Source organism: Neofelis nebulosa, chromosome 6 (assembly GCF_028018385.1).
Source record: "Neofelis nebulosa isolate mNeoNeb1 chromosome 6, mNeoNeb1.pri, whole genome shotgun sequence".
In the NCBI taxonomy this organism is placed as follows: domain Eukaryota; kingdom Metazoa; phylum Chordata; class Mammalia; order Carnivora; family Felidae; genus Neofelis; species Neofelis nebulosa.
The window spans coordinates 87,210,884-87,227,840 of record NC_080787.1 but is presented as its reverse complement, the minus strand read 5'-3'; the positions used below and the strand labels follow the sequence as shown (position 1 = coordinate 87,227,840).

Sequence of the window (16,957 nt, the reverse complement as noted above, 5' to 3'; positions counted from 1 at the left end):
TGTCTTTCTCTGACTGACTTACTTCACTTAGCATAATAACCTCTATTTCCATCCACATTGTTACAAATGGCAAGATTTCATTCTTTTTTCATTGCAGAGTAGTATTCCATTGTGTGTGTGTGTGTGTGTGTGTGTGTGTATGTGTGTGTATGTGTGTGTGTATATGTGTATATATATACTATATATATATATATATATATATAGTATATATATACCACATCTTCTTTATCCATTCATCGGTAGATGGACATTTGGGCTCTTTCCATAACTTGGCTATCTTAAGCAGGCTCCACACCAAGTGCAGAGCCTAGTCTCACTATTGTGAGATCATAACCGTGAGATGATGACCCAAGCCAAAATTAAGAATCAGATGCTTAACAGACTGAGCCACCCAGGCACCCCTAGAGGTCTAAGTTTTATAGACGTTGTTGGTTTAAAATGTTGGAAAGTGGTGAACACTCAGCAATGGGCTTATAGTAAGGAATGATACCTACAGTGGTTGGCATAAAATTCCAGCGACTGTTCAAAGAATTCTGAATACCTATATTGCTGTGGAAAGGTACTGAGGCCACTAATCACACTCCTCTTATCATCCTTTGCCAAGTAAGTAATGGCCATGTTGCCAGAATCGCTAGCTTCAAAGGATAGACAGAATTTGATCTGTCATTTTAAATTATAGACTCAAGCCATTATTTAATAAAAGTATTTATTATATCAACATATTAATTTATAACATGACAACATCCTTAATAATAAATATCAATAAAATACAACATGCTTTTTATTATGGCTTATAGTTAAGTTATAATTGATAATTATAATTATTATTTTACATTATAAATAAATTGGATACTTTCTCATTTGAAACTGACTTTACCATTTATACATTAGAATTTTCAAGACACATTTAAATGTCAAATTAAAAACAAATCTTCTGAAATAATGAACACTTCAAAAAGAAGGAAATCCTGCCATTCATGACAATATGGATAGAATTTGAGGGCATGATGCTAAGTGAAACAAGTCTGACAGGAAAAGAGAAATACTGTATGATCTCACTTTTATATGAAATCTAAAAAACCCGAAGTCATAGAAACAGAGTAGGATGGTGATTACCAGGAACCAGATGTTGGGGAAAAAGGAGAGACATTAGTCAAAGAATATAAACTTCCAGTTATAAGATAAATGGTAACTATTTAACAATACTGTATCAAATCCTTAAAGGTTGCTGAGAGGAGATCTTAAATATTCTCACCACACACACAAAAGGAGAATTATGTGAGGTAATAGAAGTGTTAACCAGCCTAACTGTGGTCATCAGCTCACAGTATATATCTCTCAAATCATCACATTGTACACCTTAATCTTACATGATATTATATGTCAATTATATCTAAAAAAAACCCTTGCAAACATTTTTGAAGTACACGCGCACACACACACAATGAATACTTCAAAAATGAATTGTGTGGCTTGGTGGCTCAGTCGGTTAAGCATCTGACTTCAGCTCAAGTCATGATCTCACGGCTCATGAGTTTGAGCCCTGCATCGGGCTCTGTGCTGACAGCTCAGAGCCTGGAGCCTGCTTCGGATTCTGTGTCTCCTTCTCTCTCTATTCATTCCCTGCTCGCACTCTGTCTCTCTCTCTCTCAAAAATAAATAAAGATTAAAAAATTTATTTATTTATTTTTTTATATAATTTATTGTCAAATTGGTTTCCATACAACACCCAGTGCTCATCCCAACAGGTGCCCTCCTCAATGCCCTTCACCCACTTTCTCCTCTCCTGCACCCCTGTCAACCCTCAGTTTGCTCTCAGCATCCAAAAGTCCCTTACGGTTTGCCTCCCTCCCTCTCTGTAATCTTTTTTTCCCCCCTTCCCCTCTCCCATGGTCTTCTGTTAAGTTTCTCAAGATCCACATATGAGTGAAAACATATGGTATCTGTCTTTCTCTGACTGACTTTTTTTTTAAGTTTATTTATTATTGAGAGACAGAGAGAGACAGAGTGTGAGCAGGGGCAAGGCAGAGAGAGAGAGAGGGAAACTCAGAATCCGAAGCAGGCTCCGGGTTCTGAGCTGTCATCCCAGAGCCCGACGTGGGGCTCGAACTCACAAACCGCGAGATCATGACTGAGCTGAAGTTGGATGCTCAATGGACTGAGCCACCCAGGAGCCCCCTTACTGACTTTTTAAATAAAAAAAAAAAGTTAAAAATTTTTTAAATAAAAAAATGACTTGTCAAAGCTGTGGGTGGCTAAAACATGAAGATAGTAGAACCTGCTTTTGGTTTAATAAATATAACTATTGTTCACAGTCCTCAGATATTCACACTGTGTATCACACATTCACACATTGTTGCTTTCGATTGCAAGTGTCCTGAAATTATTTTAATTTTCTAAACCAAGTACTCCATACTACGGTGGTATACTTAATGTTCAGAGTTTGAGAAAGAATTCATTTTAATCGTGAACTACTCATGTGAAGAAGAGTGTAATGTTATGAACTTTAAAAACTTATTCATTTTTACATAATTTTGAATGAAAACTCTCTACATGCACGTATGTGTTAGTTAACAATATGGAAAAAGAAGAAAACATTTGCTGTCGGAGCTCAGCTATCTTTATTGTCTATTTTACTGCTATTCGAATTGTGGTCTATAAACTGTAGATTCCTAATCACTGGTGAAATAGTCACAAAAATTGAGAGTGAGAATTTGTAAAGTTTCATGACAGTTTGGCATTGCTCATGACATACAAACACAAAAATCAGTGGACTCATCTCATTGAAAAAGGTATAGACCGGTTCCTATTTGGTTTAACTTCTGTGTGAGTCACTTGTAGTTCAAGCTGCCTAGTTAGACCGGTCTAAGATAGACTGGAGGGAAAAAAAAAAAAAGGAATAAAAACTGATTTTTACCATGGCTAATTTGAGAAGCACTGGTCTGCATCACGCATGATGGATGGTAATCTCAGGTCAAGATAGTTTACCTTTTGGCTTTTGTTATTCGCATTTGTTTACATGATTCTCTAAATTAAGCTGCAGCTGATTATCAGAGTAAGTAGCTATACAAAATGCTACTTTCCTTGTAAATAATTTGCATATACTTGAATATAGTTAGAGTGAATTTTTGAAGTTACACATGAATGGATTTAATAACTAATAATAAATATAACAAAATAGCTAGAGATTATATAGCACTTGCGACATGCCAGGTTAAACACTTTAAAATCATTATGTCCTTTACTGTTCACAATAACCTTAGAAGTACTGTACTTTCTACTAATTATTTAGGAAGCCAAAGCACAGAACTGTTGAGTAAATTACCCAAGGTCAAATATTTAGGAGGTGGTATTTCAGGGATTTGAATTTTGGATCAATAATACTTAGGCTCTGTACCTCATTTCAGTGCTTCTTAAACTTTACAAGAGCTTTTTAAAGAGATTCCCAGTCCAACAAGTCTGAGAATGACTGAAGAATTTGCATTTCTAACAAGCTCCCAGAAGATGCTCCACATTGCTGATAACACACTTTGAGGGGATTCCTTCATTCAATCAGAGAGCATTATGGGACTCTCTGCTATGGAGAAACTGGGCAGTCAGGGTGCCTTTCTCTTCTTACTAGGTATGCTACGCATTGTGAAAAGATGATGACACCATTGCCCAATAACTACAATAAAAAGCACAAGGCTTCACTTATTGTGGGAGAGCTGTTCTGGTCAGGCATGGCCTCTCTGGGCAGAGCAGAGGACTGATCTCATAGGATTTGGGGGAAGGGTCGAGTACGGGCATTGACAAACGTTCATGACATCCTCTGTAGATGCTTAGTTAGTGGCTCCTTGTCACCGCGGCTACAGAACAATCCATCTTTTCTTAAATTTGTGGAAATGTTTTTCTTCTCACCACCAAACCCATATTCGTGTATTACAAATACACTGCCACCAAATTCAACCATGATTTTCAGACCACTGTTCTCCCATTTGTGCGAACATATTTGATAGCTGAGTCTAGGCGAGCACCTAGCTAATTATGTGACAAAGCCTTGCTCCATCAGTGTTTAGAGAGTTCCTCCTGGATTTGTAGTAGATGCTCAATGCACGGTTGCTGAAATCGTAAACTTGGTAGAGGATTTGAAACAAAGTAGGGGAGTACCTGGGTGGCTCAGTCGGTTGAGGGTCCGACTTCAGCTCAGGTCATGATCTCACGGTCTGTGAGTTAGAGCCCCACATCAGGCTCTGTGCTGTCAGTTCAGAGCCTGGAGCCTGCTTCAGATTCTGTGTCTCCCTCTCTCTCTGCCCCTCCCCTGCTCATGCTCTGTCTCTCTCTCTCTGTCAAAAATTAAAAAAAAAAAAGAAACAAAGTGGGAATCTTGAGGATCAAATAATGGGAATAAAGGAAACATCCATGGGCATACCTAGCAGATGTGGGAAAAGAAAGGCTCTTCCAGAAGCTCTCATTCATATATATTCTAATTCTCTATCTGGGATGCATAATTTTAAATATTTTTAGTCTTCTATTTATTACCAACATAATCATCAATGTACTCACTCAGGATACTGTGTTTGTATGCACACTGTATGTATGTATATAAATCTATGTATATCCATGCATATGTATGAATATGCATGTATAAAATATATCACATGATAGACAACGATTTCTCTTTTTTTTCTGACATATGCTATTTTTATTCTTCTTGGAGTTAGACCCTGAGAATGATGAATGAATTCGCTCATTACTAAATATTTAAAAGTACTAATTGAAATATTAACAACACCACAGAAATTCTGTGTGCCATGTAGTTAAAGTTAGTAAATAACATCACTGATTTGTTCTAGTTTCTCTTATGGGTCTGACTGAGCAATGGGACTTACTTTTAGAAATATAAGACTGATGTTTAAAAGTGACAGATAGGGGCGCCTGGGTGGCGCAGTCGGTTAAGCGTCCGACTTCGGCCAGGTCACGATCTCGCGGTCCGTGAGTTTGAGCCCCGCGTCAGGCTCTGGGCTGATGGCTCGGAGCCTGGAGCCTGTTTCCGATTCTGTGTCTCCCTCTCTCTCTGCCCCTCCCCCGTTCATGCTCTGTCTCTCTCTGTCCCAAAAATAAATAAAAAACGTTGAAAAAAAAAATTTAAAAAAAAAAAATAAAAGTGACAGATAACTCACAATTTATGCAACTACTTGTTTTGCCGTAGAACTAATACTTTTCTCTATGAAATGTAATTTTGTAATTATTTTCTTATTAAGTGCTCTGTGACTGATTACATGTTTTTATGCTTCTTTTCCAGGGATTACCCTGGAAATACATAACCAGAGAAAAAGATTATTCTAAATAATACTAATACTAAGTAGGTAAAATACTCATTTATTAATGACCATTTAGGTAATACCACCATTTCACCCATTCTGAATAGGTAAAGAACAAAGGTTTAATGTAATATGTAGCCATCAATATGTAATTCTTGGATGCAAAGCCCCAGTATTTGTTTAAATTATGCTGCTTCACCAAAGAATTAGCAAGGATGATGCACCAAAATTTTCTGTAGAAATTATGTGCTTCACTTGCTCAAGGACACGAGGATTGAAGCTCTTGGCTACACTAAAGCAACAGTTTTTTGCATTGAGAAGTTTGGTATACAGTAAGTGCCCATATCTTGAGTTAATGAATGCACTTCAGAGTAGTCTTTTATGAGAACTTAAGTCACAGAACCAATAAATTCAAAAGCAGGTCCCTTACGGAGAAACCACCTCGAAGTTGTTTCATCTAGTGTTTCTCCAATGTTAACATGACTTGTAAACAACCTGGTGATCTTGTTATAATGCAAATTTTCATTTATTAGGTCTGGGCCGGGCCGGGCCAGATATTCTGCATAACTAACAAGCTCTCAGGTGTTGGCAATGTAGCTGGAACCTGAGTGATAATTCAAATAGTGAAGGTTTATTCACTTCTGCTTGAAACCAGCCCTGACCCCTTCTTACACAGTAATTGTGGCAACTAATTGCATTATAAAAAATGGCAAGCAAATTCTATGCTGGGCATATGAAAGTAAATAAAGTATAATGTCATGTTATTGTTCATGGTTCTCTTTGTAAATTTGCTTTGTAGAACTTTGTAGTCTTAAGTGATTACAAAGCCATGGAGGAAGTGTGCTTTTTCTTCTAACAAAAGGGTCTAAGTCTTAAATGGTAAATAGACTGAAGTTGCTGTCAGTTAAGTTAATTGATAGTTCCTGCTGGAACCTGTGAATTGCCTCAGGTGAGTGCAGTGAAAAAGTCACTTTGTTTGAATAAATCTACTTGGTTGACGCTTTAGGTCCTCATTCACCCTTCCTCTCCACAAGGGAGAAAGTTTGTTTTTATGTGGCTTAGTCCTTTATTTCTTTGAATAGGATTTTCCTATTTAGGAAGTTTTTAGAAAGTGTGGTAAGTTGGCCACAATTTCTATTGTATGAATGTAGAGAAAGTAAATGTTTTGTGTTGGCAGGACTGTAGCCCATTCCAAACTTACGGAACAGACGAGAGCTCTAAAATATAGTCAATGGAATAGAGTAATCATACTTGGGGTATAATGTAGCAAAGAAACAAGACTCTCCGAGCCCCTTCTGTGGCATGTTTGATCACCCTAAAAACAGGATATGAAAACAACACTGTAACATCCTGCTGCTTTTAAAGTCTGGGTGGCTTGACAATGCAGAGTGTATTGAGCAATACACCAGATAATCCTCAAGCTACCTCTTTTTCAAGGTCAAGCCCATGCTAGCAATTACACTAATGTTTGTTGAAATTACTTGAATGGCAGGTATAAAGGCTGCCACTTTACCAAACTGGTTGATCCGGTGACCTTGTGAATTTTGCTTCTGACTTTTGCTTTAAAAGAGTAACTTGTGTGGAAAGAGAAAAAGTTACTGGCCTAGCCCAGTTAACTATAGAGCTAACAGTGATTTGCAGATAAACCTATCAAGCATCCCCACATAATTCAACAAAATCCATTCACATTTAATTGAACACAATCCTTAGATTCTCACCATGTGGACAGCCCAAGATTTGGGAATAGAAATAGTCATTGGTGTTCTTCAGTTGTGATTGTATTCACTGAAATAGGAACCAATGAGAACAATCTCAATGCATATGATTAGATTTTTAAATTTGGGGACAGGCAAGGGTTGTGTGTGTGTGTGTGTGTGTGTGATGATTGGGCCTCTAAGTCCTAATATCTTCTCATTTTTACCCTCTGTCACTTTTGCATACCTGTATATGTGAGATGATTTGGGAACAAAACTCACCCTAACTAGCACCTGGCATAAACCAAAACAAAATATTTTGGCTGGAAACTTTTTCTACACAAAGCAAGTATGCTCGGAAGAATGACATTTTAATGGTGACCTTAAATGCAGAAAACAGATCTTTCAAATAAACTTGAAGTATATTGTGAGTTACCATACTTATTTCAATATAATTTACTATAGAAACTATAAAATAGTCCTTGATTATCAACATTATCACAGGTCATCATTTGACTGAATAGATTGTATAGGTTAGTTGTAAGTATTCATCCATTATGGAAGTAAATATTTGTTCTGAGTGTTGGTTGCTTATTACATGCTTGGTTAATATCAATTTTCCTTGGGATGACCAAAAGATACTGTGTTTGTGAAAACAAGTTCTAAATTAGTATTTATACTATCAAATCAATTTTGAATAAATCAAAGTGAAAGCATTTCCACATACTCTTACTTATCTCTAAATGTATGTTTATTTGCATGGGTGCATTAGCCAGGTCAGAAGGATTTTTCTGTGGTAAGGTACAATCTTTAAATCTCAGTGATTTAGAGCAAGAATTTGATGGTTTACTGGCACAGGTTCATTGCGAGTGTGGCAGACTTTATTACCAGGGTAACTGTCCTCTCCAGTGACTCAGTGATCCTGACCCCTTCAGTCATCTTCTCTACTGCCTGGACAGAAGTTTGCTGGTTGACCCAGTAGGAGAATAAGGGAACTTGAGAACTATACAGGGCTTTGAGCACTGTCTTTGCTTAGAAGGGACAAATATCATTTCTCCTCAAATTTTATAGACATAATTACTGAAATGGACTTGCCTAACTATAAGGAGGCTGAGATATGTAGGGGAGTACATGGCATATTTGGTATTCTGTATTCTCACAGTAGGAAATGGCTAAAAAGAGACGTCCCTACTTGTTGGGGGAGTGGAAGAGAAGTGGCGAGGAGACGTTACTTTTTATTTTATTCAAATCTAAGTTATTTGTGTTTTCAACAATGTTTTCTTTAAAATTAAAAAATATTTTAAATTTTACAAAACCTTATAATCGCTTTTGAGGGAGCAGGGAAGTTCTTTTAGGCTTAGTTTTTATAGAAAGGCTATGACTAGTTCAGCGTCTTGTATGACATTTAGACTCCTTTTCACTCATAATTGTCCTTTTAGTTTTCGTTCCTAGTTAACATTTTTGTAATGTGATCAATTCTCTCTTTTTTAAACAATTTTTTAGAGAGATAAAGAATGCATGCATGCGCACATGCGCACAAGTGGGGGAGAGACGGAGAGGGAGAGAGAATCTGAAGCAGACTCCGTGCCCAGCACAGAGCCCAATGTGGGGCTCGATTTCACAACTGTGAGATCATGACCTGAGCTGAAATCAAGAGTTGGATGCTTAACCGACTGAGCCACCCAGGTGCCCCTCAATTCTCTTTTTATAACCAAAATGTTCTGGACTTTTTTACTGCAGGTCAATGACTTTTGATATCCAATTTGCGCCTACATCCTTAATAAAATAACTCGAAGGTAGACTTTTCTAGAAAGTCCTCATGAATCCCAGTGGAGTTCCATCAGAGAAAGAGTGACCTGTAACCATGGGAGAGTGTTTCCAATAATAACAACTTCAGATATATTTTATTGAAAAAGTCAGAATGTAAAATTCTGTAAGTTGGATAAAGCCCTAGGAAGTCACAGGCTTTTACTGCTCACAGTAGGAAAGAGAAAACTGTTTAGTGAATTTGCTTGCAAAATGACTTCAGGGAAATCCCAATTTGTCTTTGGTTAGCTCATTTAAGAGCATCTGACCTTTTCTAGGCTTTTATGTTCCCCTAGCTCACTTTGAAGGTATATAATTTGTTATTCTTTTGGACACATATTATGTATTCTTTGGATGTGAATAGTGTCATATGAATGTAATACTTAACAAGTGCTACCTATTGTTATTTTACATATAATTATTAAACAATTGCCACTACCAAGTTTTAAAAAATGTGTATAGAGTCAGGCAAGATAGGATAGACTAAAAGTAAAAAATCACAATGGAAATTTGAGAACTCAGTATTCTTCAAAGAGTTATTTGCAGTAAGAAAAGAAATATTAAGTTGAGGTAACCATAGTAGGAAATGTAGGATTTGTTAAAGGAAGCCAAGACCTAAAATGTGCAAGCAAAATGCAGGCTGAAGCCTGTATTACAAATAAATCTGACTTAAAGTCAGATGTCTCCCTGATCACTGCATAATATTTTCAGGGACAAATTCTTATGTGAGAACCATATTAGTTGGAGAAAACAAACTTCACTGTAGCTAATATAAGGGAAATAAGGGCTATGTAGTTCACAGAATCTTTAGAAGACTCAATGAATCGGGTTAAGGCATTATTATAGCTCAAAGCTACACAGAAAAAAAAAAAAAACAACTCGGGAAATTGTCTAACAACCTAGGTATTGCTACTTAAGGTATAGTCAGTACCTGCTGCTGATCCACATACTGTTACTAGTCTGGGATGAGAAAAAGGGCTTGCACCAGATTGCAAATGAACTGTGTTGCTAGGCACACTATTTAGTTAAGCTGACAATTATTTTCACAGTGCGATTTTCTCAGTAAGGAAGTAGTGAGGTAATTTACATCCAGGTGCAAGCTAAGATGGGCACATTAAGCAGAGACGTTCGAGGGTGTACCACTGCCTTAACAACCTGCCACTTGTCACCTATGATTCTGAAAGTGGAGGCCAAAACACTACATTGCAGCCACCCCAGAAGAACCAAATGGCTCCATCACCTTCTCATCAGGAGGCTCAGTGCACTTTTGAGCTACAGATGCTCACCAGGCTTCCATCTGCTTCCAGGTCTTCTGTGTGGGTTCCTCGTCTTGGGGGAATTGGATAGTTTCCCAGTCCCTAATGTGCAAGGGAGTCTGGAAATTTGGTTTTTAAGCTGTTCAGCACCTATAACAGGACGACAAGGTAAAAGGAAGTTGGAAATGCATGGGACCCTAACACACATTACCTATGACAGTGAACCCTCTAAGGCAGAGGAATATTTGAAAAGAGATATCACTGAACATTGCTGATGTCTCAAACGTGCAAAAGGGAAGAGATGTGTAAAGGAATCAGTTAAGGCTAGATGATGGACAAATAAATGAACATATGGAGTCTCAGCCAAGGATGGGCTCATTTCGTTGAAAAAGCATATGGTATTATTTTTCTTAGATTTTGTTAGGGGCACATTGGTGATTTATTTAAGTTATAGGGTTTTTTAAAAAATAAAAAGTCTGAATTATTCACATGAATCAAGAAGTTAAAGGGTTACCATATTGGAAGGGAACTTTGAGGCCAGCTAGGTAAGCCTTCTTCATTAAAATGTTTTTTTGAATCAGATGACAATCTTTACCAAAGTATATAGTAAATAATAACTAACAGCATTGTCAAATAAATTTCTTTGGGGCACGTCTTAATAAATAGTATGGTATGTAATTAACACATCTTTTTATGTGAATAGTGATTCTTAAAAATTAGCTGGCTTATTTAAGTGGAATAGGCATTTACTGTGAAAGTTACAATTGTTTAGTAGGTCAAGAAACATTATGACTGAATATCCCTCTCAAAAAGTGGTGTCAAATTAATTAGTTTTTTTTGTATTTATGAAGTGGAAAATTAGGCATATTACTCATATTCTCTTATCATTGAACACGAGTTATACATACAAGCTGATGATGGTGAATAAATAATAGTAAAAAATAAAGCGTACTGTTTAATCAAATATTTTGAGTAATGAAGAACTATCATCTAGAACATTGCTTCATAACACTTTTCAGGTCATAAATTATTTTGAGAGTATGATAAAAGCCATGGATGCTATTCCCAGCAAATTGCACATACACACAATTGTACATGGGCTCATAGAAGATTTATGGACCTTTCAAAGGCTATCCTCAGACTTAGGATAAAAAATCCTGATCCAAAGTAAAGCAGAAATTACCAATTTTACCAATAATTTGATTTTAATATATAACTCTATATTTTTCATAAAATGATATTTCAATTTGGAGCTGAAAATTGCAATTTGATTTATAACTCTTACTGGCAACATGATGTGGCCATATAAACTCTTCGAATCTCAATGATCTCACTTGTAAATTGGAGATGATAATCATTATGTCACAAGATTACTATATTTCCTTTGATATATATCTAGCACAGTGCCTGTCACAAGAAATATCTAATAAATGTTCATTTGCTCATTCATTCATTCATTTATTCATTTTTTGATTATTAATAAGATTGCTCAAAATCTCTTGATTACTTTGTGGTTATGCAATTATGTTCAACAAAAATGTATCGAATGCTCATTTTGTACTAGGAGTTATGCTGAATGTACCCATAGATGACTAGGAAAAAATCATTGCTCCAGAGGTATTTATAGTACAGTGCCCTGTGAAGAGGAGAGTCTAATATACTGTAAGAGATGTAAGAAATGAACATAAGATCATATGGGAGCCTGTAGGATAAAAGGAGCAGTGTAATGGATACTGAGGATTCATGGAAGGACCCATGGTGGAGATAATACTTAACTGGGGCCAATAATATTAATAAAATAAACTTTCTAATTGCTTACTGTATGTTGATTATTTTTCTGAATATCCCATATGTACTATCTAATTTGATCCTTAAAAAAAAAAACCCATGAGGTATATATCTATTTCCTTTTTAAAACTACCCACTTAACAGATGTGGCCACCAGGCTAAAACAGAATGAACAAAATTTCAAGAGCCATACAGTACATTAGTGACTGAGTTTGAATTAGCTTTGGTTTCAACCCTGCATTCCTTAACAATCAGTTGAAGAGAATTGAAACAGCATTTCATTTAGGGGAATTATCTCCAGCGAGGCATAGAAACATGGAATTACTTGAATAACAAGAACTACACAAAATAACAATAATAACAATTTTAATTTTGTATACGTTTATTTCTGAGAGAGAGAGAGACAGTATGCACAGTGCACGTGCAAGCGGGGGAGGGGCAGAGAGACAGGGAGACAGAGGATCTGAGGAGAGCTCTGTGTTGACAGCAGAGAGCCCCAGGTGGGGCTGGAACTCAAGAACTGTCAGATCTTGACCTGAGCTGAAGTCAGGCACTTAACCAACTGTGCCACCAAGGCGCCCCATCAATTATAACAATTATAAACACAAATTTTAATAATTGGCCAGACACAAGCAAGTGATAATCCCACATAATATAAAGATTAATTTGTTATATAAAAAATAAAAAGGGTAAGTAATCACAATTGAGTTATATGTGTCTAATTTGTGGATTACAGTTCTAATGGGGCAGGAGCTAGTTTAGGTGTGGGAAGATGACGCATCCAGGATTGGATAAGTTAGAACATCCAGGAGGAAGTTGGATATAGATGAGTTCTTAATCCAGAGATATAGTCAAAACTAGAGATAAACTATGGTTAACATTAAAGATAGCCACAAAAATCATTAGAGTATATAAAAACACCCAGTAATATAGAAGGAACACGGCATTGAACAATGTTTATTTTGACCAAAAAACACCTATATTCCAAAAGATACAGATGTTAGCTTCTTATACATTCTTTATAAATTAATTAAAAATTATTTTATATTGCCTGTTTGCAAACAAAATGTGATAAAAGTAGAATCTATAGCTAAAGAAGGTTAAAGAAGTCTTGGTTGAAAGTAAAATTAATCAATTATCCTGTTTACTCAGTGAGACTATGTTCAAAAAGAGCACTCTATAGGTGAATTTACTGAAGTTCATATTAGAATAAGTACTAATTAAGGGGCGCCTGGGTGGCTCAGTCAGTTAAGCATCTGACTTCAGCTCAGGTCCTCATCCTGTGGTCTGCAGTCCATGGGTTCGAGCCCCACATCAGGCTCTGTGCTGACAGCTCAGAGCCTGGAGCCTGTTTCAGATTCTGTGTCTCCCTCTCTCTGCCCCTTCCCCACTACACACACTCTCTCTCTCAAAATAATAAATAAACATTAAAAATTAAAAAAAAGAATAAATACTAATTAAAATAAAACAAAACAAAAAAAACTTCCCCCGTTTTTTCTTAATTTTGTGATTTGAGTATAGTTGACACACAATGTTACATTAGTTTAGGTTTACAATATAGTGATTCAACTTCTCTATATGTTATGCTATGTTTGCCACAAGTGTAGTTACCATCTGTCACCATGCAACATTGTTACAGTATCATCAACTATATTCCCTACCTGTGTCTTTTATTCCTGTGCCTTATTCATTCCATAACTGGAAGCCTGTATTTCCCACTCCCCTTCACCCATTTTGCCCATCTTCCTCCCTCTTTCTTTCTGGCAAGTGTCAGTTTGTTTTCTGTATTTCTAGGTCTGATTCTGCTTTTTATTTGTCATATGAAACTCTCTGTGTTTTGGGGGTGGGGGGAATTTAAACTAATCTGGGAAGAGATGATCGACAGCTTTTTTTGATCCTTTGTGCCCAAATTTCTCCAGATGATCCCATTGATATTCTTATTTATAAATCTCATGATAATTTTTAAATTTTAACTTATTTCTCAGAATATCTGAAGGTAATATCCTGAGGCTGAAAGAAAGCTGGACTGTTTCCTGATAATATAGTCCCTTAGTAGAATGTTCTGTTTATAAGACAGTTTTGTTAATAAGACTGCATTTCCCATCTTAATAGTTTAATTAAAGGTTAAAGGAGACCACGTGAATAGGAAGTTTTGATTTTCCCATTGCATTTATTTTCAAACAGTCTTAATATTATAGTCAACATCGTTGGAACACGAGAGGCATAGGTGACTTGTAGGAAGACATTTTCTGTAATTACATAGTAGCCTCTCCAGACTTACTGATCGTTTCAGATACATGTGTAGGTCCATTGACCACAAACTTGCTGCACTGTTAAATGAACACATGTACAGTTATGAATCTTGGACGGGATCCACATGTAACCTCAAGAGAGATCAGAGAAGGCAATGAGAACATGACACATCATCCTGTCTTTAAGACTTTGGAAATGTCAGGGCAACAGAGATGCATGTCTAAATGTGCCGGGAAGGGAAATCCAAATAATTGATCTTTTTTCCATTAAGTTTTGAGTTCTTAAAGCAAAATTCTCATCTGATAAGTAGTTCACTTATCACTCCACTATTGACTGGAGCCTTGTATGTTTGTGAATGTATAATTCGCATGTCTGCAAATGTATGATTCTTCCTAGGCCTTTCAGAATTTTTATCTTTCAACTTTCAAGCTTTCCTATGGTTTTCATTGTTTAAACACAGGGATGGGGTGGGGGTGGGGGGAGATGGTTATTCCATTAGTGCATAGGAGAAGGCAGTCCAAAGCCAGGTTAGAGAGATATTAAGCAAAGGCCAAGTCGAACTATTCATGAGCTTATTAAAACGGATAAATAAAAAATGAAGACCTCAACAGCAGGAATAAAGCCATTCTTATGAGAGAGATTGATATTTCAAATATGAGGTTGGCTGCAGAGGTAGTGTGGTAAGTACAATGCTATGTGCCCAGAAAACCCCAAATGCTAACTTATTGAAAACATGTTGAGTGTGCATTTATAATAGAAATAAAGTCAGCAATGCGGTTATGGGCAGTATTAAATATTCTAACTTGGAAACACTTTTAATAATGACACTCATTATCTTCTTGAGTCTTAATATAGCTGAAAGTTGGTTGTATGTTTTAATTGTCAGCAAATAACCTACAGAATGTAACTTATCTGCAGCTTTGATTTTTGGCTATTCAACAACCTGATTATAGCACAATAAATTTGTGGTGAGACAAATGAATTGCAAAAAAAAAAAAATGGAAGATAATTTGACTTTAAAAAATTATTTGATGCTTTAGACACAAAGCTAACTGCACCTTTAACCATTTCTTTCATTTATGTGTTTTTAATCTTTCTGCTGAAACAGTCCCCACTGAGATTCATGATTAGTGGAATATAATTCTAAGGGAAGAGGTCAGGGAGATTAATTTGTGTGGAACCATCTCACTGGAGATCTCGGTGGCAGAAATTCCAAGTTGAGAGATAAGTTTACCCCCAAAGATCAACTGTTCTATTTCAGCTTTTTGGCCACCTAAAAGAAGAAACCAAAATATGTCACATGTGAGAAAGCTAGTAAGTTGATAGCTATTGCACTCTACCTGAGACTCTGAAAACCCTGAGAAAGTCTCTAAAGTCTCTTAATAAAGGACAAGAAGAAACTGTAATAAGCTTAACTAGAAAATTTATTTAAGCTTATATGTAAGAAATGTAAGAATGACAAGTAATCAACAACATGTATGAATAATAATATTTTATATATTTTATATAAAGTGCCTGTTTATATAAAGTGCCTGTTGGTGTTTAGAGCTGGCTAGCATTATGTAAGCACACCTATTCTCTCTATCTACTTCCCTCACCCCCCAAAAAAGGAAGAAGATAAGAACTAAAGGCTTTCACACATTAAGTTAAAGTTTCTTTTGTAGAAATGTAGAGATAAGTTTATTGAGTTTGGCTGATGAAGGATAAGGTTATAGATTGGAAGTATGTTACTAAGCTAGCTAACTAGTATAGTTTTATATATCACATTCTCTCCTTTATTACTAATTAATAGACTTTGTTCTGTTTCTTTATCATGTTGATATGTAGTCACTATAATTTATCCAGTAATAGATTTCTTTTGCCCTCTATAATTGCACATTATAAAGCACTCTTGTGAAATTCACTGGCGTATAAGTAGAACTTAATTCTTTGGGTAATAACTTAAACTTTGGTATTTATATATTCAGATCAATAGATTTCCAATAACCTAGGTGATATTTAACCCACTAAATACCTATGGACGAGCATTTCTTTAGCATCCTGATCCATTAAATTTCACTTTATTTCAAATTTTAAGACTTTTCAGGTAAACATAGTTCCTTATCTTTTATAACTTCTTAAAAAAAATTCCTGGGGCACCTGGGTGGCTCAGCCAGTTAAGTATCCGACTCTTGATTTTGGCTCAGGTCATGATCTCACGGTTCCTGCGTTCAAGCTGGGCTCAGTGCTAAGTGTGGGGAGCCTGCTTGGGATTCTGTCTTCCTCTCTCTGCCCTTCCCCTGCTCATGCACACGTGCTCTCTCTCCCTCTCAAAATTAATGACGTTTTTAAAAAAAGTCTCAATGGTTCCAACCCCCATTTTGACCAGCAAGTTCTGTTTCTTATCTTTCCTCCATACTCAGGGTCTCCTGGTCATGAGGATACTGCATAGAGAAGTCTGAGCCCTGGACTATGCACAAGTGGAAAAGATCCCAAAGGCAAGAACAGCAACCCTCTCACCTAGTCAGCCGGCAGAGAAGATAGTAAATGCCAAATGAACACTGCAAAGAGAAAATAAAGAGGATACTCTCAACTCGTTTTACTTTAAATTACTCTCAGCAAACCATAAAATTATAAAATTAAAAATTAAAAAAGGAAAATTGCAATTAAGGATCCACAAACAGCTGAGTAATGTGAATATTTTAGGCAAAATGATTCCCAGAGATCCATTTAAGTGCATCAATTGGGTTGAATGGCTGTTTATTTGTAGTTTGTTTTCATTCAGCCTCTTAACTGAAAAATTGGAATGCATGGTTTGGCAGGAGAGAGACTCTTGTAAAATTTGGTATATGTTTGAATATTACCAAATAAAGATACA

The 16,957-nt window shown here is 36.3% G+C and overlaps 1 long non-coding RNA gene across 1 annotated transcript; it reads left to right on the top strand.

Annotated features, from left to right (window-relative positions):
• Positions 1 to 396: 396 nt before the first annotated feature.
• On the top strand, positions 397 to 16,692 carry LOC131513474 (uncharacterized). Its single transcript, XR_009262600.1, has 2 exons — positions 397 to 603; positions 16,503 to 16,692. It is a non-coding gene; the product is annotated as an uncharacterized LOC131513474 (long non-coding RNA).
• The last annotated feature ends 265 nt before the right edge of the window (positions 16,693 to 16,957 follow it).